We start from the raw sequence: 23,207 nt of genomic DNA on the forward strand, positions 1-23,207 counted from the left end.
GCTGGTGGCTTATTTCTAAATACCTCAGTGGTTTTAGGAAAGACATTATAAAATAACTGTCCTAGTAGAAAATGATTTAAAATAGCAACATTTGTATCAAATATTACAGAGAAAGAATATTATATATGAGATTGTGGTGGTCATTTTAGATTTATTTAGTTTTTCTATTGGGTAAGAATTGTTTTATCATGTAACTATCTGAACAGCTGAAATATTTGAAGCCATATTTATGTTAGTTTATATATATTGATTTTTATTTAAATTTATGTAATATTTACAGTCCGTCAGGCACTGTTCTAGGTACTTTGCACATATTCACTTATTTAATTCTCTTAACACTATGAGGTAATTACTATTATTATTTTATTCAACATATGAGGAAACTAAGGCACAAAACTGTGAAATAAACTGCTCAAGATTATACATCACATGAGTGGAATTAGACAGGTTTCAAACTCAAGCAGTTTAACTCCAGAGTGTGGGCTCTTACTAGGGGGGAAATTTTCAATCATTTTATTATACCAAATAACACACAGTGAGCTTTATTTCATGATACCAGCCACCTTGCAGTTCGCAGAAAAATGATACACTTCAAGGATTGAGCAGAGTGAGGTAGTCAAAATGTCAGATAGAAAAAAAAAAATGACTTAGGCAGGGTCCCTGAAGACTAGCTTTGTGAAGTGAGCCTGGACCAGAAAGAGCTGTGAGGAGAATATGGTAGTAGCCTGCTGAGCTGCTGGAGAATGGCTATGAAGGGAAAGGAAGGCAGAGCTACCAACCAGACTGTGCAGAGAAACAGCAGCAGGCTCTGTCAGCAGGTGGGAAAGAGGAGCAAGAGGGAGGCACGACTTTCTGGCAGCGTCCATCTGCTGTCTTGTCTCATGTCTGTCGGTCAAATTTAGCCGGTGACTTCTGAAAGCCAACTGCCCTTCACCTTGGAACATACTGTTGACAAACAATAATAGCACTTACAAGTAAAAAGTGAAAAGCTGGCTTGATCAACTAGTGATTTTTAATGGAAATGGGGCAGAGAATTTCCCATTCAGAAACTCTCAAAACACAGATCAGGCATAATCTTCACTGAAGGACCCTACTGGGCTCAAAGCCTCTTGTGCTAATGGTAAATCTTACCCTTCTGTGGCTTCTAAGTCCAAAGATGATCAGAAGAGACAGGAGAGGAGAGAATCTCTGCCATGTAGATGACAAGCCCCCACTTAGAACAACTCCAGTCATCACCAGGTTTACACATGGGTGCATCTATATCCCTGCAAATGAGTTTGGGTGCTGAAGTGAACTGTAACTGTTTTAAAATCAATAAGTTGCTTGTACGAACACAACCCACTGGGCTCTCTTTTCAACAACAGTTTTTTTGTTTGTTTTTGATCCTCTCATTTGGTCTTCCTTTGACCAGAGTGCCTCCCCTAGTGTTCCAAGAGAAACATGCTTTGTTGAGGGAATCTTGGCCTGGTGGTTAGGATAAAAAGATTGATTCCCCCACCCCCACCTCCATGGGACTTTCAAGACCAGGTTGACTAGCCTTGGGCAAATCCTTAAACTTTCTAGGCCTCTCTGCTGTTCTGTCTGCTTCTTTAAACCGTGTTGAGTATCCTCAGTGAAAGACCCACTCAAGTACAAAGAGTCAAGATGTGAAATCCTCTAAGCCTGCTGTGCCAGTTGCTTCTGCACACCCTCAACTCTGCCCTTAAGTTAGTAGTTCAGAAGTGTGTGCAGACTTATAGATAGGCAGCTCGTTTAGCCTTCAGGTGAGTGACAAGCCATTCCACCCTCAATCTGTTCTCAATGCTTGACACAGAGATGGGAAACTGTGCATTACCTCTTGCTGAAGCTGCATATGTCCAGGAACATTTTCTTTTACTTTGTTTCACACAACTTGTCAAATTACTGATCTGGGCCATCTCAGTGGCTTTTTACTTTATTTTTATTTTATTTTATTTGTTTCTCAAAGGCTATAACCTGCTTGGCTGGAACTACATTTGCCATTAAGATGGGAAACTTCTTTTTCAGGTCAGTTATTTCACCTCATCTTAAACCAATGAAGAATTTGTGTTCAGATAGGAATGCATAGCAGTGCTAAAGGTGGCTACAACATAAACACAAATCACAAATAGTTGACAGGTACACGGGTTAATTGATTTCAGTCAATTTTAAAGATCAGAGAATCTTCCTTCATGCTTCTAGTCCTCAGGTCAACACTCCTGTAAACTAATGGGCAATTTTGATCTTACCAGGTTTCCTTAATCCCCAAGCAAGATGTGTTAAGTCTCCCCCAGGTTTCTCTTAACAAAGTGACAACAGGTTTTAATCTTCCTGTACATACTGTAGCAACTATGCAAACATTTCATTAACAAAAGAAAAGTGGTAAGCATTAAACCTGTGGGTTACTTGTGCATAGCATTTGATATCAGTAGACTTTAAGATGCCCCAAAGTCAGGATAAATCTGTGTACATTAAAGTTTACTTTATTTCCAAAAACTTGAGTAGTCATAGCAAAGAAATTAAACTCTGTCCAGGGAATTAAAAAAATGTAAGAAGAATCTCTAAATTAGTATTCAGCTACACAATTCTTTAAAAGCATATGCAGCAGGTCATCAAACATATTAAAAATGCTCAACATTGTTAACCATTAGAGAAATGCAAATCGAAAATACAATGAGATATCATGTAACCCCAGTGAGAATGGCCTGTATCAAGAAATCCCAAAACAACAAATGCTGGCGAGGATGTGGAGAGACAGGAACACTCTTACACTGCTGGTGGGACTGAAAATTAGTGCAACCTTTGTGGAAAAGAATTTGGAGATACCTCAAACAGCTAGAAAAAGAAATACCATTCAACCTAGCAATAGCATTATTAGGCATCTACCCAAAAGAGCATAAGACATTCTATTATAAAGACATCTGCACCCGAATGTTTATGGCAGCACAATTCACTATCACAAGGACGTGGAAACAACCCAAGTGCCTATTAATACATGAGTGAATTATTAAAATTTGGTATTTGCTCACAATGGAATATTACTCAATTCTAAGAAATGACAGTGAGGTAGCACTGCTTATATCATTCTGGATTCAGCTTAATCCCATTATCCAAAGTGAGGTGATGCAAGACCAGAATAATGGGCTCCATATATACTTGCCATGAAATTGGTACTGACTGATTAACTCTATGGTGCTCAAAGGGTGGTGGTGTTCACTAGGGATTTGGGGGTTGGGGGTGTAGTCCCACATCTGAGGGATGTGGTGAACATTGTGGAGGGGAAGGACATAACTCTAACCCTTGCTAGGGAGAGGCAAAGATATAAAATGTAACCAAAATGTCAAGAAAAAAAGAGAAACAAACATTTGTCGAGTGTGGAACAGGTGGGAGGGGGTAGGAAGGGATGGGTATATATGTACACAGTGAGTGTGATGCACACTGTCGGGGGATGGACATGCTTGAAGCTCTGATTTGTGGTGGGAGGGGAGATAAGGGCAATGTATGTAACCTTAATGTTTGTATCCCCAAAATGTTCTGAAAAAAGAAAGCATATGTGGCAGAAATAATAAAACAAAGCATCTTCCAGGCAAAAATTCACACTCTCAATGGGGAGGCTATAAAATGTGAGGCAGGCAAGTCCTTTAAATGAAAAACTGTTTAATATAATATTTACATGCTATCCTCCATAAGTATTTGGAATTATGTCGACATTTGTGCTCAAGATACAAAGTAGTTCAAAGATAGCTAGAAAGTCAATACTGGGACTTTGATTTATCTGGATTTTATTACCATTAAAGTAATTTATTATGTTTATTTCATAGTTCTCAGTGACAATTTTTAATACATTGCTGACATTTTATTAGTTGAAAAAAATTTCAAATAATCTGCCTATGGATTCTGTATCTACTGGTGTAAAAAATAAGGACAATTCCTACTGCCTTCCTCACTCATTTTTATTTGAACATAATTCATAGTATGCACTAACAGAAATATTTACCATCCACTTTCTATCTTAAAGATATAGGCTACTGTACTTTTAACTGTGGGCCTCCTCCTCCATACAGTCCTCCCTAATTCAAGAATAGAATATCACATCTCTCTCCATCCTCCCATTGGTCTTTTTTCTACCTTCTTCATGGTATTCATGACAGTTCATGTATTATAGTTCTTTGCATACCTGTTACTCTTCTACTACCTTGTAAAGTTCTTGAAGCCAGCTATGAGGGGTTATCCAAAGTTGTGTTTACTAAAAACCACCACTTGGCTGGGAGTGTCCACTGAATGAAGCCCCTGGGTGGACTGTAATGCTTGTGGTGGTATTTTTAATTTCCTCCTCCAGTTTTTTGTTTCAGTAAGTATGGACTTTTATCCCAAATTGTGTGCTTGGTCTAGATAGGGGTATAGAGCTGGATGAAAACCAGGTAAAAGAGACAGGCCTTACCAGGAAAGAGCGACATTTTAGAATGAAAATTTACAAATCAACAACAAACACATTTTGCAGGTTTAATAAGAAAATCTTGGCTGGGTGCGGTGGCTCATGCCTGTAATCCTAGCACTCTGGGAGGCTGAAGCAGGCGTATCATTTGAGTTCAGGAGTTCGAGGCCTGAGCAAGAGTAAGACCAAAAATAGAAAAATTTAGCTGGGCATAGTGGTGCATGCCTTTAGTCCCAGCTACTCGGGAGGCTGAGGCAGGAGGATCGCTTGAGCCCAGGAGTTTGAGGTTACTGTGAGCTAGGCTGATGCTACAGCACTCTAGCTGGGGTAACAGAGTGAGACTCTGCCTAAAAATAAATAAATAAATAAATAAAAACAAAAGAAAATCTTGTAGTTATTTTTGATTAAATTAATTTGAATTACATTAAAGATTCCTTCAAATGCAAATTCCATTAAATTTAAACAAAAAGGCTCAATCTCTGCAATTATCCTTTCTCTATCTTATAGGTGATATTGATTTTTATTTAGCAAAAGTGGTTGAATTCCACCCAGGTACCCTGTCTGTGCCTGGGGGACTTGTCACCAGAGAAACTGTGTAGGTCTTATAAAGGATCTTAAACCTTAGTTTCCTTAGGAATGACATGGGGTACTTGTATATTTCATGGATTTAGGACCAGAAAAGCTGTTTCTGCACATCTAGAATGGGGCCCAGGAAAGTACATTTTAAACAAGTCTCTTACCACTACTCCCAGTGCACACACAGAGCAACAACAAGTGATTCTGATGTAGGTGATCTAGACTATAGGGAGAAAACCTTGTCTTAGGCCTGCTTAGGACACTGTACACCTACCAGTTCATTTTCAATGTAGATGTAAGTACTTAGTTTTGATAACTAACTCCCAGTACCTGGGAGTCGGGTGAGGAAAGGACATCCCAAAGGAAGTGACATTTGAGCTAGGCCCTGAGGGGTGGGAACAGAAGATTCAGAAAAGCTTTCTAAACAGAGGAATCATAGAAGAAAAAGGTTTGAGGATAAAAAGAGAACATGTAACAAGGTAACAGCAAGCAGGCTGGGATGGTCCAAGTCAAGATTATAGGGGGACTAGGAAGAGTCACAGCCTTACTACTTATTAGCTGAATGATCTTGGAAAGGGGCGTAACCTCTTTGAAACTCAATTTTACCACTTATAAGATGGTGATAATAACACCTACCAAGCTCTAAGAATTAAACAAAGTATACGTAAAGCACATAACATAATGCTTATCACAAAGCAAGCCTTTAGGAAATGGTAGTTGTCATTATTAATACTATCCATATGGTTGGAATTTTCCACCAGTAAAGTAAGTACATGAACATAAGGTAAAAAAAATGAGACTATGATATGAAATTAAAAAAAAATCCATTTCTTCATGATTTATCAAGGTAATTGAGGCACAACTGCAGCTGGGCTTTAATCCATCTATTTATTTAACTGCATCTGTGGACGACTTAAAGTGGGTCCAACACTGGACAGTTCTCTCAGTTCTCTTTTTCTTTTTCAATATGTAGACACAGCCAGGTGATAACTTTGTTCCGTTTCATCAAAGAACAAAACATCTTAATCCTGAAACTCCAGCCTAGTCACAATCTATACTCTCACTGTACACACAGGATCCTGTTTCTCCAATAACAGTAACATTCCATTGCCTGGGGAATTAAGTCTGAGTTCCTTTGTACAACATGCACAGTTTTCACTATCTAGCTGCTGCCTCCTCTCTCACCACTAACTTGAAGTGACATCTGATAATTCAGGAGAATGCATTTTCTTGGAACATAGCTGTAGTACAAATATACTAATTTTCCTCAAAGCACAGAACTATTAGCTAAAGCCCAAATCTTCAATACTCAATGTTTATTCTATCCAATGAGTTACACTTTTGTAATGACTTAGTGCCTGGTTCTCAGTAAGTGCTATCTACATGTTAAACAAAATAAGATAGAGTAAGATATTTTCAACCTTATAAGGAAGGGAGCCACAGTAAATGCTCACACTCTTTCCCCTTTTATAAGACTACCCCTAAAATACAACCTGATTTGTATGAGTTCCTTTTCCAAAATATATCTCTTAATTAATTCTTTTCCAGTCCGATAATGGGAAGAGTGCACAGTTGGGTGAATTATTGGAGCAGAGAAGGAACAAAGGAAGTGAACAAGTAGATAAAGAATAGACATTTAATTGCTGGTTTGCAGACAAGTGGTTGAGAATCACAGTTCTAGGGTTGTAAGAAATCTGCTTTACATGGAAATTACATTATGTAAATCTAAGTTCATTACTTTCCCTACCTGTTTTCAAAGTCTGTGAAGGGGTGAGAATATACTCTTGTTTTAGACAGTACTCTTTGTCTCTAGTGTGACTGTTGTAAAGTATCTCAGATACATATTTGAACATCACAGCAACATCTACTACACAAGTAAAGTCCATCATGTTGGTATTGCACACATCTTCACTGAAGCAGGAAGGGGTGTGAAATTTTTAGTACAATCATCAAGGAGGATTGTGATGTTCTAAAATATGGCAGGTACACTTACCTCCATGCTTTAGCATTAAATTTGTTTATAGGCTCAGTAAACTTAAGAGCCCCCCTTTAAGGCCACCCTAATTCCTCTTCTCCCTATAAAAGATGCATGGGCTTTTCCTTTGGAAAGTTATATTCCTCTCCTCTTCAGAAACTTCTACAAAAAGTTTCCATTCCACTTACTTTTGTGACTCCATATAATTTTGTGTTTTCAATCATCCTGGTGAGTGTTTTAATTTATACTTTCAATAGATTATAAACAGCCACATGCCCTAAGCACTTGTCTCACAATTTGGGATTGTGGAGTAGACATAATTCAACATCCATGAAATCCTAGATCTTTGGCACTTTTGACAAACTCACAGCCTATTTGAAAAGACAAGACATTGAAAAGTAACTAGAGTATTCATTTCAAATACAGTGTTCACTGAGTACTCATTTGTTCCAGGCACTATATTGAGTACTTTTCATACAATAATCTTCACAACACCCTGTGATGTAGAGAGGAGTATCATCCCAATTTTATAGATGACAAAATTGAGAGATTGGGGGGAGTTATGAGCGTGTCAGAATGCAGCTTAGTATTTGGTCCATTTGATTCACCCTGCTTTTGCTTCAGTTGGGGATACCAAGATGTGAAAATGCCCTGGATATTTGAGCTAGATTTGGTCATATAAATGTTCACACTTCTTTGCAATGACTGCAAAAAAATAGTCTCTTCTGTGGCCCGAGAGCTACTAAACCCACCAGGGTATGAGGGATAATGCCCTCAAGCTTGGAGGCTTAGTTTGCCATCACAGGAGCCTTGGGGATAATTATCCTTTCTAGTTTTATGCCCAAAGTCTGCGTGCATCATAAATTTGTATAATTCGTATAGCACAGTGGTCAACTTTAGACTCTGGACTCTGAAGACACAATGCCTGAGTTTACATCTTAGCTCTTCCTTTTTCTTGTTGTACATCCTTTAAAAAGTTACCTGCCTTCTCTGTGCCTCAGATTTTTCATTTGTAAGATGAGATTTATAATGGTACTGATCTTCTATGTTTGTTGGAAGAAGTTAGAACATTTCTGACTAGGAGGCGACAATAAATATTAGCTGTTGTTATATATATCCTAGTTTAGAAATTATTCTCACTTTTCCTTGAACTTCTTTTAATCTTCAGCCCCTACCATTTTGTAGTGGTAATCAAGTTTCATGTGTAACTTCAACCTATGTCTTCTCTATATGCCACTGAAGCAGCCATACTTGGTTGATGCACTTTGCCAATTTCATTTACAATTTGCCACCCTCATCTTTGATTTGGATTCACTTACATTTCTTCCAATGAACAGTCTATTTGCCTGGCGCATGCAAGTAGACAGTCAGTTGGAAAGAACACTGAGCTCACTTAGAGAGAACACCCATTTCCTATACTGCAGTGTTGTTCCACAATTTAGAATCATTGAAGAATCTTTTGTAAAAGATGCTGTAGAATGTGTGAGAAGAAAGTGTCCATTAATGAATTACAAAAATTACATAAAGATTATGTTTATTTAACAAATATTTTAGAGGAGCTATTGTATGTCAGACTCTATGCTAGGCACTTCGGATACAGTAATAAAAATAAAAGTCCTTGTCAGTTATAAGCTTATAGTCTAGTGGGAAAAACACAAGTAAACAGATGATTAGAACAGAATGTGGTAAATCCTATAATCGAGATAAGCAGAAGGCACTGTGGGGATCCTAGAGGAGAAACTAGTCCAGCCTCCTGTTAAAAGTGGTTGAACTTAAAGAATGACAAACGACCCTCACAGAACCCTTATCCATGCCCACCTCACCTCATAGTTGGAAGATTGTAGCTGCCTCTCAACTCTTCTTCATGATTCCACCAACTCCAATTCACTGTTGGCAGAACTGCAGGTGAATTTGTCCAAGGAAAAAAAAAAAAAAAAACAACAGTTGGCAAGGAAATGAAATTGATCAAAATAAAACCTGACAAAATAGTATATGTGTCAAAGCTGAAAATCTCATGTAACTGTACAACTGTATACGTGCACACTTACATGAGCACATTCACTCTGCTAAGTTTTATGTACCTGGAGGCAATTTTGCAATGTTTTATGTATTTTTATGCATTTTTGGCCATTTATTCTTATACGATATTTTTGGTAATTTCTGTAAATGATGGGAAGGTTCTGTAGTTGTTAAGTGGATTTTTGTTAGTAATTTTAATTCATTTTTAAAATTAAAAATGTCTAATTCATTTTTAGCCAATTATATCAGCTCTACATGTTTTTCAATGTTGTTTGATTTTTAAAATTTTGCCTCTAGCTCTATATGAATAGTCAGGAAGTAAATGGCCAAAAGCAATATTACCAGCTACTAGTTCACTTATTAATTACTTTGGTTCATTTCAAGGTGATTTTAGAGTATATTTGCATTCCCAAAATAGTTTTTCCATTTTCTAGATAATTCTGCTTTTCAAATTTTAATTTTTTTTATCCATTGAGGTGTATTTTCTCTATTTAGTATTTGTAAAACATTGTAAGTTGATTTTTATTTTATATTTATTTCCCTTGTTTATACAAAATAAAAACAAAGAGAAATCTTCTAGTAGGAATAGGAGATGACTGGTTTTGGTGTTTGGATAGTTTTGAAATACGCATTACAATTCTATAGATCATTTCTTATTTGTTAATCCTCACAACAGGAGTAGACATTTTGTGTCTTTCACCATGCATAATTAGATATTCCACTCCCTCTGATTGGCCAATTAAAAATAATGGAGACAAGATTTGCTAAATACTAACCCAGCTACTACAGGAAAACATTTATTTTCTGGCAGTTCACTGTTTCTTCTTAGCTGCCATTTCAACCAATTTTTTAAAACCAAAATCTTCTATTTCTTTTCTACACTAGCCTCAGAGTTCAGCACTTTAAATTTGCCACTCACCAAGGCTAAACCTTGCTCAAAACATCTTCTGTCTTACTAGCAGAATAAATTTCAAACTTCTTAGCTTACTATTCCATATTAAGTACATAAGGGACACTTAATTGCTGTTTATTGGTCATAAGAATAATGATACTGTACTTTTAGTGTGCTTAACATGTGCTAGGCACCATATTAAGTGCTTTCCATGGATTATATCCTATAGTCTCAACAACTCTATGTGGCAGATGCAGTTATTACCTTCCTTTTCAAGGTAATGAAATTAGAGATTTTAATAACTGCCCCAAGGACACACTGAATTTAAAATCACCTCTGCTGGACTCTCATGTTTTTTATACTGTTTTCTACATATATCATAGTAATATTTTTATGGCTCTAAATCATAGCTCTCAAGTGATTTTTAATTTAAAAACATACTATGGTAAAATATAAAATTTATCTTTTTAATAATTTTTAAGTGTATAATTCAGTGACATTAAGTATATTCATAATGTTGTACAAACACAACCATTATCCATTTCCAGTATTTTTTATTATCCCCAAACAGAAACTATGGACTCATTAAACAGTAACTCCCTATTTCCTACTCCCTTTATCCCTGGTAACCTCTATTTTACTTTCCCTCTCTATAAATTTGCCTATTCGAGGTACCTCATGTAGGTGGATTAAGACAATATTTGTCCTTGTGTGCCTAGTTTAAGTTTCATCCATGTTGTGGCATGTAGCAGAATATCTTTCTTTTTTAAGGCTGAATAATATTCAATTGTATGTATATACCACATTTTGTTCATTCATTCATTTGATGATGGACATTTGGGTTGTTTCCACCCTTTGATTATTGTGAATAATGTTGCTATGAATAAAGCAAGTGTCTGGTGTTCAAGTGTCTGTTAAGTCCCTGCTTTCAATTCTTTTGGTTATATACCTAGGGGTGGAATTTCTGGATCATATGGTAATTCTGTGTTTAACTTTTTTAATAGCCATCAAACTGTTTTCCACAGATTCTACACCATTGTCATTCTCACCAGCAATGCAGAAGTGTTCCAATTTTTTCATATCCTCACCAACAATTATTGTATGTATTTTTAAAATTTTATTTATTTATTTATTTATTTATTTATTTATTATTGGTCCCAAACCTTTTTTTTTTTTTAATTATTTTTTTTTATTTTGGTATATTATGGGGGTACAGATTTTAAGGTTTCAATAAATGCCCATTTCCCCTCCTCCCCCCAAAAGTCTGAGTCTCCATCATGACCATCCCCCAGATGGTGCACATCTCACTCACTATGTATGTATATACCCGCCCCCCTCCCCCCTCCCACCTGCCCAATACCCTATTACTGTAGCACCTATGTGTCCACTTAGGTGCTACTCAGTTAATACCAGTTTGCTGGAGAATATATCTGGTGCTTGTTTTTCCATTCTTGGGATACTTCACTTAGTAGTATGGGTTCCAGCTCTAACCAGGAAAATATAAGGTGTGCTATTTGAAATAATCAGTTTTTATCTTTGAAATATTTTCAACCAACAGTTGAAATTTATTCTTATTTTAAAAAGAACACATAGTAAATATAATTCTTCCTATGTTCTCATCTGAGCAAAAGCATGTCAGTAAGGATTATTGTCAACAATTATAAAGCACAATTTTGGATTTTCAGTTGTAATTATCAAAAGATAATTTACTAAAATATAATCTTGGTTATCTCTTTACCAGTTTCCATTGTTTGAAATATGGAACTTAAATGTTTTTTTTTATTTCAAGAAAATATGAGAGTACAAACATTTTGGTTGCATTTTATATCTTTGCCTCTCCTTAGCAAGGGTTAGAGGTATGCCCTTCCCCTCCACAATTCTCACCACATCCCTCAGATGTGGGTCAACCCCCTAACCCCCAAATCCCTGGTGAATACCACCACCATTTGAGCACCATAGTGTTAATCACTCAGTAACAATTTGATGGCGAGTACATATGGAACCCATTTTTCTGATCTTGTGTCACCTCACTTTGGATAATGGGCTTAAGCTGAATCCAGGATGATATAAGCGGTGCTAGTTCACTGTCGTTTCTTAGAATTGAGTAATATTCCATTGTGAATATATACCAAATTTTAATAATCCACTCATGAATTGACGGGCATTTGGGTTGTTTCCATGTCCTTGTAATAGTGAATTGTGCTGCAAATCAAAACCACAATGAAATATCACCTAACCCCTGTGATATTGGCCTCTATCAAAAAGTACCAAAACAACAAATGCTGGCGAGGATGTGGAGGGACAGGAACACTCTTACACTGCTGATGGGACTGCAAATTAGTGCAACCTTTGGAGATATCTCAAAGAGCTAAAAATAGTAATACCATTCTATCCAGCAATAGCATTATTAGACATCTATGCAAAACAGCATAAGACATTCTATAATAAAGACATCTGAACTTGAATGTTTATATATTTTTATTTTGATAATAGCTATCCTACCGGTTGTGAAATGGTATCTCATGGTGGTTTTGACTTGCATTTCCATAATGACTAGTGATATTGAGTTTTTTTCATGTGTTTATTAACCATTTTTTTATTTCAGCATATTATGGGGGTACAAATGTTAAGATTACCTACATTGCCCTTGCCCCCCTCCCTTCTCAAGTCAGAGCTTCAAGTGTGTTCATTCCCCAGTTGGTGTACATCACACTCATTATGTATGTATATACCCATCCCCTCATCCCCCCTCCCACATGCCCGACACCTGATAAATGTTATTCTTATATGTTCACGTAGGTATTGATCAGTGAAACCAATTTGCTGGTGAGTAAATGTGGTGCCTATTTTTCCATTCTTGGGATACTTCACTTATTAGAATGGGTTCTAGCTCTATCCAGGAAAATACAAAAGGTGCTATATAGCCCTTGTTTCTTAAAGCTGAATAGTACTCCATGGTATACATACACCACATTTTATTAATCCACTCATGTATTGATGGTCACTTGGGTTGTTACCACATCTTTGCAATTGTGAATTGTGCTGCTATAAACTTTCGAGTGCAGATGTCTTTTTTATAGAGTGACTTTTTTTCTTTTAGGTAGATGCCCAGTAATGGGATTGCTGGATCAAATGGTAGATCCACTTGTATCGCTTTAGGATATTTCCATATTGCTTTCCACAGAGGTTGAACTAGTTTGCAGTCTCACCAGCAATGTAGGAGTGTACCTATATCTCCACTTCCACACCAACATTTATTGTTTTGGAACTTGTTAATAAAGGCCATTCTCACTGGAGTTAAGTGATATCTCATTGTGGTTTTGATTTGTATTTCCCTGATGATTAGAGATATTGAGCATTTTTTCATGTTTGTTGGCCATTATTCTGTCTTCTTTTGAAAAGTTTCTGTTCATATCCTTTGCCCACTTTTTGATAGGGTTGTTTTATTTTTCCTTGCTGATTTTATTGAGTTTTAAATAGATTTTAGTTATCAGCCCTTTATTGGATGTGTTGTCTGTTTGCTCTCGCCAAGAGCAAACAGACAACCTACAGAATGGGAGAAAAATTTCCCAAGCTATTAGCCATTTTTTTTTAAAATTTTTTTTATTCCTTTATTTTTTTTTTTTCCATTTTCAGTTGGCCAATTAACTTTTTTTTTTTTTTTTTTTTTTTTTTTTAGTAGAGACAGGGTCTCGCTCTTGCTCAGGCTGGTCTTGAACTTCTGAGCTCCAACGATCCACCCGCCTCGGCCTCCCAGAGAGCTAGGATTACAGGTGTGAGCCACCGCGCCCGGCCTATTAGCCATTTTTATATCTTCCTTGGAGAAATGTTTATTCAAATCCTTTACCCATTGAAAAATCTGTTTGTTTATTATTGGGTTTAAAGTTTTCTATTAAAAATATTTAAGAAGTGTGAACTATATATTAAAAACTATATTAGGAACTGTCAGAAACAAAAAAAGTAAGACAGTTATGGCCCTTAAGTAGTAGTAGTACTAGTGTATCTAAGGCAAATACTCACAGGATAACTAGATGAGGATGAGAAGTGCCCAAAGAAGCATTAACACAGGGAGAAGGAGGAGATAAGACGTATTTTTCAAGAGTTTTGAAAAGTAATCAAATAAACCTGCGTGAAATCAATAGCACTAGAGATGAGCTTTAAAGGATGAATTGGATTTCAGTGGGAACCAACAAGACTAGGAGGACATTCAGGCAGAAGATATGGTATGATGAAAAACATAGATGCAGGAAGTTTTGTGCAGTAGTTCAGTATGCTCACCACGATTGGATAAAGCTTTATTGTAGATGCCCATGACTGTCATAAAAATAGAGTTCTAACTACTTTAATAAGCAGTTGGGAGCCTGTGGAAAGTTTTGAGAATGAAAGAAATCCAAAGAGAATTGAACCTTGAATAATTCTTCCATTCTCATGCTTTTGTTTAGCTGTATGTCATGCAGTCTCTAGTAGATACTTTGCACATATTAGGCATCCAATAAATGATCATATGTACAGGATCATATGCACCAGTACATTTTCTGATGTGTCATTTGTATGATTACATATAACATCAATGGAATTTTTAGCAGTCTGACTCTCTGTATAATTATTTTGTCAAAGCTATCAATGCTTTTCTGGAATAATGAATGGGTTACCTGAATGAGAGTTATATTCCAATGGATTTCATAGGAATTGCAGCTGTTTTATTGGAGTGCATCTATCTTTGCTGGGACAATTAAGATGAAAATTGAGCTATTACAAATAGAATACAGAATTTCAAACCAGGCCTCAATCATTTTCTAGCTGCAGATATGAAATCCTCGTTGGTTCCAGCCTATACTCTGATTCAGGTCTATGATGGTAAATGTGAATAACTGTATTTTTTTTTAATATAAGAAAATGGTTTTATTCCTAATTTTTAGTTCCCATACAGTTTACAAATACACTTTTCTTCTGATAATACGGCTTTGCAACTAGCAAAGCAGTTGAACTAACACACCCATAAATACAGGTGGGGAGACAATTAACATCCACTAATGTTTCTCCACATAAACTATTCTTTTAATGTCATTTTTAAAAAAAAACAATTGCAAAGAGACTACATAATATATGTGGGCAAAGAGGCAATTACGTGAATCTCTTGAAACACTAAATGTATAATAAACAGCATATTATCAACATTTACATGATTCACATCAAAATGATGACATCCTAAAACGTATTCCTTTTAAAGGATAGATTTATCAATAAAATATTACATATCTTTTAATACTCTGGTACAATACTTCTTCATATACTGCAGGAAAATTAATTGTAGGTCTAGTCATATGCTTAATAAAGAATCCTTTTCCATTATCTTTTATTAATAAAAGAATCACAATTAGGTCATAAATAAACAGGCAAATTATTAATTACATGATTGGAGGTTTAGGATAAAAACTGGTAAAAATTAGTTTGAGATACAGCAAAGTTATACAATACACTAAAACCAACTGTTTTAATATGTTTGCCTTGTGTGAACTGCCCATAGTGAAAAAGGAATAAACTTTTTAGTGATGGAAGATACAACAAACTATATTTTGGAACTTATTCTTCAAGAGGAAGAAGGAAAGAGATTTCAACAAAATTAAGGGCTAATACAGACTCTAAGAAAGGCGTCTTGCAATTGGGGAGGCCGTGTGCTTGCTATATAGAAAATTTTATTCTCCCAACAACATACAGAAAATAAAAACTGCACTGGGCTTATATTTATGTCTACAGTCTAAGTTTCCCTTATAGATACTAATCTACAACAAAACACTTCACAATTGCATACCTTTTCACATTTTCCTGAACTAGAAATAACCCGAGATGTCATAATAAGTTCTTAAAAGCCCCAGTAAAAGAATCCCCTAAAAATAATCTTGACCATTTTCTTGGCTGTTCCAAAGCAACTGGGCCCCATAAAGAACACAGACACCAAGAAAGTCCTACCTACATTTCCTCATCCCCACTTAGCCGCATTTGAAAAGTCACTGATTTCCATGGGAGAGAGGACTGTAAGTTTCAGAAGGGCCACACGCTGGACACGAGGTGCCTTTTTATTTATTCATTTTTTTTAAAAAAGCTATTAAGACTCTGAAATTTGGCTTTTATTTTTTTAACCCCAATAACTGCATGCCAGATAATTCCTGCACCCCAAATATAAAACCCTATGCTTATAATTTAAAAATACTCAGCCAGCTATATGGAACATTGTGCATATTTAATGTCTACCAGCAACCTAAAAGTAGACTGCATATGTGTACCTTCGCACCTATTTTCCAGGTAACCTGATTCACCCAGTACTGACTGCTCCGGCCCTGGGCCCCTGACTTCCTCAGACACCACCTCTTTGGAACTTTCCTTTCCACTATTTTTTTTTAAACCTGAACCTCAAGCTCCCCCCCACACCATCCCAGCCCTTCTGCCTGATTCCATTCCAAGTAAAGTAACCTCATCTGAGAACCTGCAATCACCTTTTACTAAACACACAACAAACCTTAGCAACCAAGGGACTGTCATATGAATCTTGTCCTGGCATTAAGTTTATATGACAGCATGACAGCTTGCTGACCTCATGGAGGGAAATCTAAATGAAATCAATGTCCTAGAACAAAGCTGACCATGATCAGGTACTTCCATCCCACGTGCAAAAACAACTGATTTTCAGCTACAGGCAGAGATGTTAATGCAGCGGATATATCTGTAAAACCAAACCCCTTGTATGCTGGTGAAAGACTTTGTCCCCAAAGTGAAGTGAAGACATTATCACAAAATTGAAGCAAAATGGAGAACGGTTCAATGTGATAATGAAATAAAAAGAACAGGATTCAAGATCCTTTTTGCAAATACTGAACTGGAATCTGTTTCTTGACAGCCCTGCCAGGAAAACAGCAGTCATGGCACTCCCCTAAGAAGGTACTCTCCGGGCCACACCTGTGTTCTGAAGCAACTGTAAGTAAGTCCAATGGGTCTTGGGGCAGGCGTGGGGGCATCAGCGGACATTCTGTCTGTGAGCATGGCAGCCACTGAGCTCCCAAACGACCTCAGGGTTTTAAGACACTGAAAGACCTCAGAAAGGAATTACTGCCAGGGCTGGATCTAGGCCTTCTTTTCAGGAGCCAGAAGAATCTGAGGAGATCCCAACGTCATGGCAAAGTGGCTGTAGCACTTTATCGTCATTACAAAAGTCAACCCAGGATATTTTCATTGAAATATACTCACTGAGTGATGATTCAACACATGAGGCAAAGAGGGATGTCTTTGGAGAAGGCACTTAAGGTAGAACATTAGCAAATCTTACTGCTTGGCTAAAACAAAAATGAGCTAATTCAATCTGGCTGGAAGCCAGTCATGACTGCTCCTTCTCACTGTGGTCTGACTAGAAACCAGTGGCATCAAGAAAGCGTCACATTCCCCACAGTCTGGGGGTGCCCCAATGATGGGGTGGTTCCACTCTCAAAACCCTAAACACGTCTATCCTTACAAGACCAGTTTTCCCAAGTGCTGGTTCAGAAAATATGCTCAGAGCTGGCAGAATTGGTTCATGAAGCTTCTAGAAGGCCCTCTCTTTATTCCTCAGTCTGACTTTCAGCTTATACCAGCTAGTGTAAGCAGCTTCAGCTTCCCAAGGTCACTAGCAGTTTCTACTTTTGCTAATATAGTTGGTTTTCCATAGCCCTGGCTGTCACAGTCTGTCAGACTGGCGGCCCCCCAGTGAACTGCACCTCTACTGCATGCCCTCTTCTTGAATCTGGGCTGGGCTCCTGACTCGTTTCATCACTAGGGGGCAGTAGAAGGGATGCTGCAACAGTTCTGGACTTAAGTCTTAAGGAGGCCTGGCTGCTTCTGCTTTCAAGTTCTTGGCAGCTCTGAGCTGCAAATAGGAGGTTTAGGGACTCTGCTAGTGAGACCACACAGAGGAGGAGAGACCCTGAGGGCTGCACACGGAGAAAGAAGCCCAGCCATCCCAGAGTTTCTGCCAACCTGCTGACCACATGAGTGACCGCCGGCAAGGTCAGCAGAAGAACAGCTCAGCTGAGCCCAGCTCAGAAAGAACAGATGGGGGTGGGGAGGGGGTCATTTAAAAATTTGGGGGTGATTTGTCAGCAACATTTGACAACCAAAAACACTAGTCATCCACAGATGCCTTTTTTCTAAATACAAGACAATTACTCAAATGCAAAGAAAATATGGCAAACATTTTCCCACCACAACCTTCTCACTCAACAGCTGAATGGTAATTGGTCAACTGCTAAGAAGAAAACACACCTCTTTATGCTAATTCATAAAAATTTTATGATTTTTTCCCCCATGATTCTTTAATGGTAATGCAAAGGTAGACAGCATCTGACAGTCTCAGGCCCTGGCTTAATTATCATTTAGCCAAAAAAAGAAGCTGTCAAAATGGATTATCCACTACTGGATAAGTGATACTAAATGAAATTGTTCTCACTTCTCTGGGATGTTGTTACTTAATTTTCCCAAATCATTTCTTCTTACAAGTGTCCTATCATCCCCTACAAAGAGAAAACAAATTAAATGGGTTAAGGTTATAAAAAGAAAAAACTGCCCATACCTAGAATTTGAATCCATAATTGGCAAAACATAGAGCACAATTTAACTGTTTCCTCAATTTAAAACAAAATTCTATAAAATCTATAACACTGTCTACATTGTAGAGATGATTTCTTATCTGAGGAAATGAGTAATTGGAAATCAGGTACTGTTGAGTGAAAATACAGGTCTTTACATGGTTTCAAATTTTGCTTATTAAAAGGTAGCCAATCACAATGCAAGCCTTCCAAATCCAAATTCATTCTTCACATAAACTTTATCTTGCATCCATTCTTGATCTTTTTAGGGAGAGGGTGAAAGTCCACATCTATTTCTGTGCTGAAGTTTTGGCAGGTCTTCTCATCTGAAACTTTTCTGCTGCTGCATCAGGCCCACGTTTTCATAGACTCTAGCATTATCTTCTCTCATTTCTGCACAGGGTGGCGTTGGGGTACAAGGCGGGAGGGGACTCTGATCGCCACTGGTCTGGTCCGCTAGAGAATACTTAATATTTGTATACTTGTGCCCTTTCCTCTTGCTTTTCTGCTCTTCTTCGATCCTGCGCTGTAGTGTTTCAATATAATGCTGGACGGCCATATAGATGAATCGGTACTGTGCTTCTGTCTGGACCATCCCTGACCTCTGAGACCGCACCATCTGGATGGTTTTGGGAACGTCGATGTCGCAGTCAACACCTTTCTCTCTGATGATGTCAATAAGGATATCAATCACAATGAATGTCCCTGTCCGGCCAATTCCAGCACTGCAGTGCACTACGACTGGCCCTGCATCCATGATGCTCTCCTGCTTGTGGTGGACCTCCTCCAAGAAGTCCAGCATGACCCCGGGGTCACTGGGCACTCCGTGGTCCGGCCAGGTCCGAAAGTGGTACTGCCAGATGGTTCTCTCTGTATTCCCTTGTCCAACCTTGGAAAGTTTAAGTTCTCTTAACGTATAGTCACGGGCGGCACTTTCTTTGACGTTCCTAACGTGCATGACCCTGTATTCTTTCAGGGAATACTCATCTGGCCAGTATTTGACACATTTACTCTTTCCTCTCTCCACTTCTTTTGTTGTCATGACAATCACTCGGGAGTTCTCTTGGAAGACCATCCGCCAAAAGTCATTCACCGTGTTTTGCAGGCAGCCTTGTGTGGCAATATAGCTCTTTTGGGGCTTTGAATTGTTGCACTTGGTTTCAAATTCGGGCATGATGATATTTGCGTTGATGTAATCCGAAACAGGCTCATTGGGATCGCCGTCATGGAGGACAACCCTGGTATGATCAAAGGGCAGGATGTTTTTATATCTATTTTTGTTTTTATTTTCTTGCCTTTGACCTTCTTTTCGGCTGTAGAGAAGTTTACACTCCTGTTGTTGTAGTGTCTCAAATTCTTCCCAAAAGCCTTGTTTGACTTTATCTGTGGTCTCAGCTAATTTGCTTAGTTCTCGTACTCTGCTTTCTGTTTCAGCAGCATTAATACGAGTTGTGTTGAGGGGCTGTTTGAGTTGCAGTACTGTGCCCAATGTTTCTACCATAGGGTTCTTGTAATGTTCCACGAGGTCTGTCAAAGAATCAAACCGTTCTCCTCCACCAACATCGTATTTCAGTTCCTGACAGCGAATCATGACATGGGTCACTTTAGACTTGCCGTCATTGCTCTCCCCTTTGTCATCACCGGTGTGCACAGAGAGAACGAAATCTCCAGGATGGCTCTGGCTCTCTCGGACAAGAAAGCTACCGTGCTTTCCTTTTTCAGTTAGTAATTTCTCCGCTTCTTTCCCAGAAAGGTGTCCATGGAACCACCTTTCAGAGGTAGGATCTGCACAGTTCAGAGGATATTTAAGCTCAATAACAGCTCCATTCTTCTCTTTTAATTGCCCATGGTGTTCCATGTAATACTGGACCAACTCAGCCAAGGTGGCAAACTTCTCCCCTCCGTACAGGTCATAATAATCACCAGTGTTCTGTATCTTGATGTGGGTGACAGCTCCATTTCTTCTAACAGAAAGCGTGAAGTCTCCAGGGTTACTTTTACTGGGCCTTGCCAAGAAACTGCCATCAACTCCTCTTGTCAACAGTAGGTTTTCTGCCTCCACGCCAGTGATATTTGGGTGAAACCATCTCCGCGATGTCATGTTCCTCCCGCCCTCCGGCTCCGCGACGGACCCGCTCCTTGCTCAGGCTCCGCTGGGCTCGGTCACATCGGGCTGGCCCGAGGGAGGCCCGCTCGGGACCGGACGCGGGGCAGAGCCAGCTGGCCGCGCGCAGACCCCCCTCCAGGCCTGGGGATCCCGGAGTCTGTGCAGCCGCCCCCTGGCCCGGCTCGTTCCTGCTCCTCCCCCGCCCTCCGCCCTGTATTTTTTTTTTTTTCAAAATAGAAACAATTCACATAGAAATCCACATAAGGAAGGAAAAGGTTTTCTTACAGTCACCAGATTGAATGGCATATTTTTCTTCCCCCACATATGAATAGTGTTGTGCTTTCTGTGAAAAACAGAAATTCAGGCATTGGTGAACTTGTTTAGTGCTTCCAGTGGCTTCATCTTCTCATTATTCAAGAATTTTTAAAAAAAGGAATTAACCACAAGGCCAATTTAAAACAACTCAGATTCACTCTAAAGGGTCTATATTGCTACCATGTGCAGGCATTGATATCAAAAAGCATAAAAAGTGAGGAAAAGTTCAGAAATTGTAATGAATTTGTGTGAATAGTTAAGGATGAGGATCATTATCTTTTTCGAATGTTTATTATGGGCCAGACACTGTGCTAGACTTGTTACATGTCACTCTTCTCAGCATCCCTGTGGGATAGATGTTATTCATCTAAAATTATAGACAATGCAACACTTACAGAGTTATGCAGTAGTCATACTTGGCTGATAGCTGACTCCAGAATTTATGGCTTAATACAACAAAGGTTAATTTCTCATTCTTTTCATAGTCTAATTGTATCAACAAGGAAGTTCTACTTTATGTAGTTATTCAGTGACTTGAGTATTCTTACCATCTTCAAGGACCTTGGAGTTCTCCATTTTTTTTTTTTTTTTTTTTTTGCATCCAACTAGCAGATGAGGGAAAGAAAAGCCATGGAGGATAATGAAGACATGACAGAAACCCATCAACTTTGACATACATTTCATTGGCCAAAACTCAGCCATATGGACCTACCTAGTTGCAAGTGGATCAGGAAATGTGGTCTAATGATGTGTCAAGGAAGAGGGGGAGAAAACAGATACTAGTCAGCAGTAGAATGCTTTGCCACATCGCACCCTTCTGATTACCAACTTTTCTGCCACTTTTCTCCTCACACATATAACAGGTTAACGATCTACCTCTCACATTGGTAGATAGTAGCCAAAAGCCCCCTCTGGTTATTGCATCCACGTCAGATGAGGTGAAAAATAGTCCTCTCTATCAGGTCCAGATACGGCTCCACTTGGCTCTCTGCTTTATGTGGCATACCTAAGAGTCCTACCCCTTTTCATTTATAAACAAGTAGACAGATATTCTGAGAAGGCGCATGACTTCCTTTGAGATAGAACTGGATCAAGTTAGAGTATTGGCCATAAAAGATTCTGTCAGAGCCTCAGTCCGCATGTGGCAAAGGATACACCATGAAGGATGATTATAACAGCAAAAGTGATAACTAGTAGGATATAATGACACTCACTATGTACCTAGCATTGTAGTGGCACATTAGGTAGAAAATTTTAAATAATTCCACACCAATACCTAAGAAAGTGGTACTACTATTATTCCAATTTTACAGATATTGAAACTAAGTAAAGCCTCCTGATCGTGTTACTCAGCTAAGAAATAGCACAGCCATATATCAGCACAGGCCTATCTTTCACTGAAGCTTGTGTTTCTATCTACTGATGATGGTGGTAAGCTTCACTGGAGGTTTGTAGCTGTCTTAGAAAAAATAGAGCAGTGCTGGATGGGTTGGAGCATGACACTTGTAGCCTAACGGCAGGGTCAAGAAAGGAGGGGCAGGGCACTGCCGCCAAGTGCTGACTCCTTAAACATATATAGCGAGTTGCATTCATCTTTCTGTCACAATCCCTAATGATCAATTCAGAGAGGTCTTTTGAAATTTTCAATGCATAGTGCTGGAGTCGAAGTTAGAATTTTCCCAACCTACCTTAGAGGGAAATTCCATTCCTCTGTGAGAGGTTGTATGCTTGGTTCTTTCTCATGCTTTATGCTGCAGTGGTTAAAGATGAGGTAGAGTGGGAGTAAGATGACTCAAGATAGTATCTTTCCATGTACAGAAACTTTAACTTTGTTCTCCAAAGTTGGACAATGCTATGGTCTGAATGTTTGCACCCCCCCAAATTCATATGATGATTCCTAATCTCTAGTGTAATGTTATCAGAATATTAGGCCCTTGAGAGGTGATTAGGTCAAGGTTTAGCTCTTGTGAATGGAATTAATGAACTTATAAAAGAGGCTCCAGAGAGCTGCCTTCCCCTTCTGCCATGTTAGGACACATAGAAAGCACCGTCTATGTAAAAAAAGGCCCCCAACAGACACCTAATTTGTTGGTGCCTTGATCTTGGACTTCCAAACCTTCAGAACTGTGAGCAATAAATTTCTGTTGTTTACAAATTACCCAGTCCAGAGTATTTTGTTATAGCAGCCAGAATGGACCAAAACAGATAATAGCAGGTGATGTAAATCCATACACATGTATTCCTTTCAAATCATTTACTATTAGTAAATCTAATTCCTA

General features: G+C 38.4%; 1 pseudogene; it reads right to left on the reverse strand.

The window, feature by feature from the left end:
- Positions 1 to 18,706: 18,706 nt before the first annotated feature.
- LOC105859854 (tyrosine-protein phosphatase non-receptor type 11 pseudogene) lies at positions 18,707 to 20,801 on the reverse strand (annotated as a pseudogene).
- Positions 20,802 to 23,207: the final 2,406 nt, after the last annotated feature.

This window comes from Microcebus murinus, chromosome X (assembly GCF_040939455.1).
Source record: "Microcebus murinus isolate Inina chromosome X, M.murinus_Inina_mat1.0, whole genome shotgun sequence".
Lineage (NCBI taxonomy): Eukaryota > Metazoa > Chordata > Mammalia > Primates > Cheirogaleidae > Microcebus > Microcebus murinus.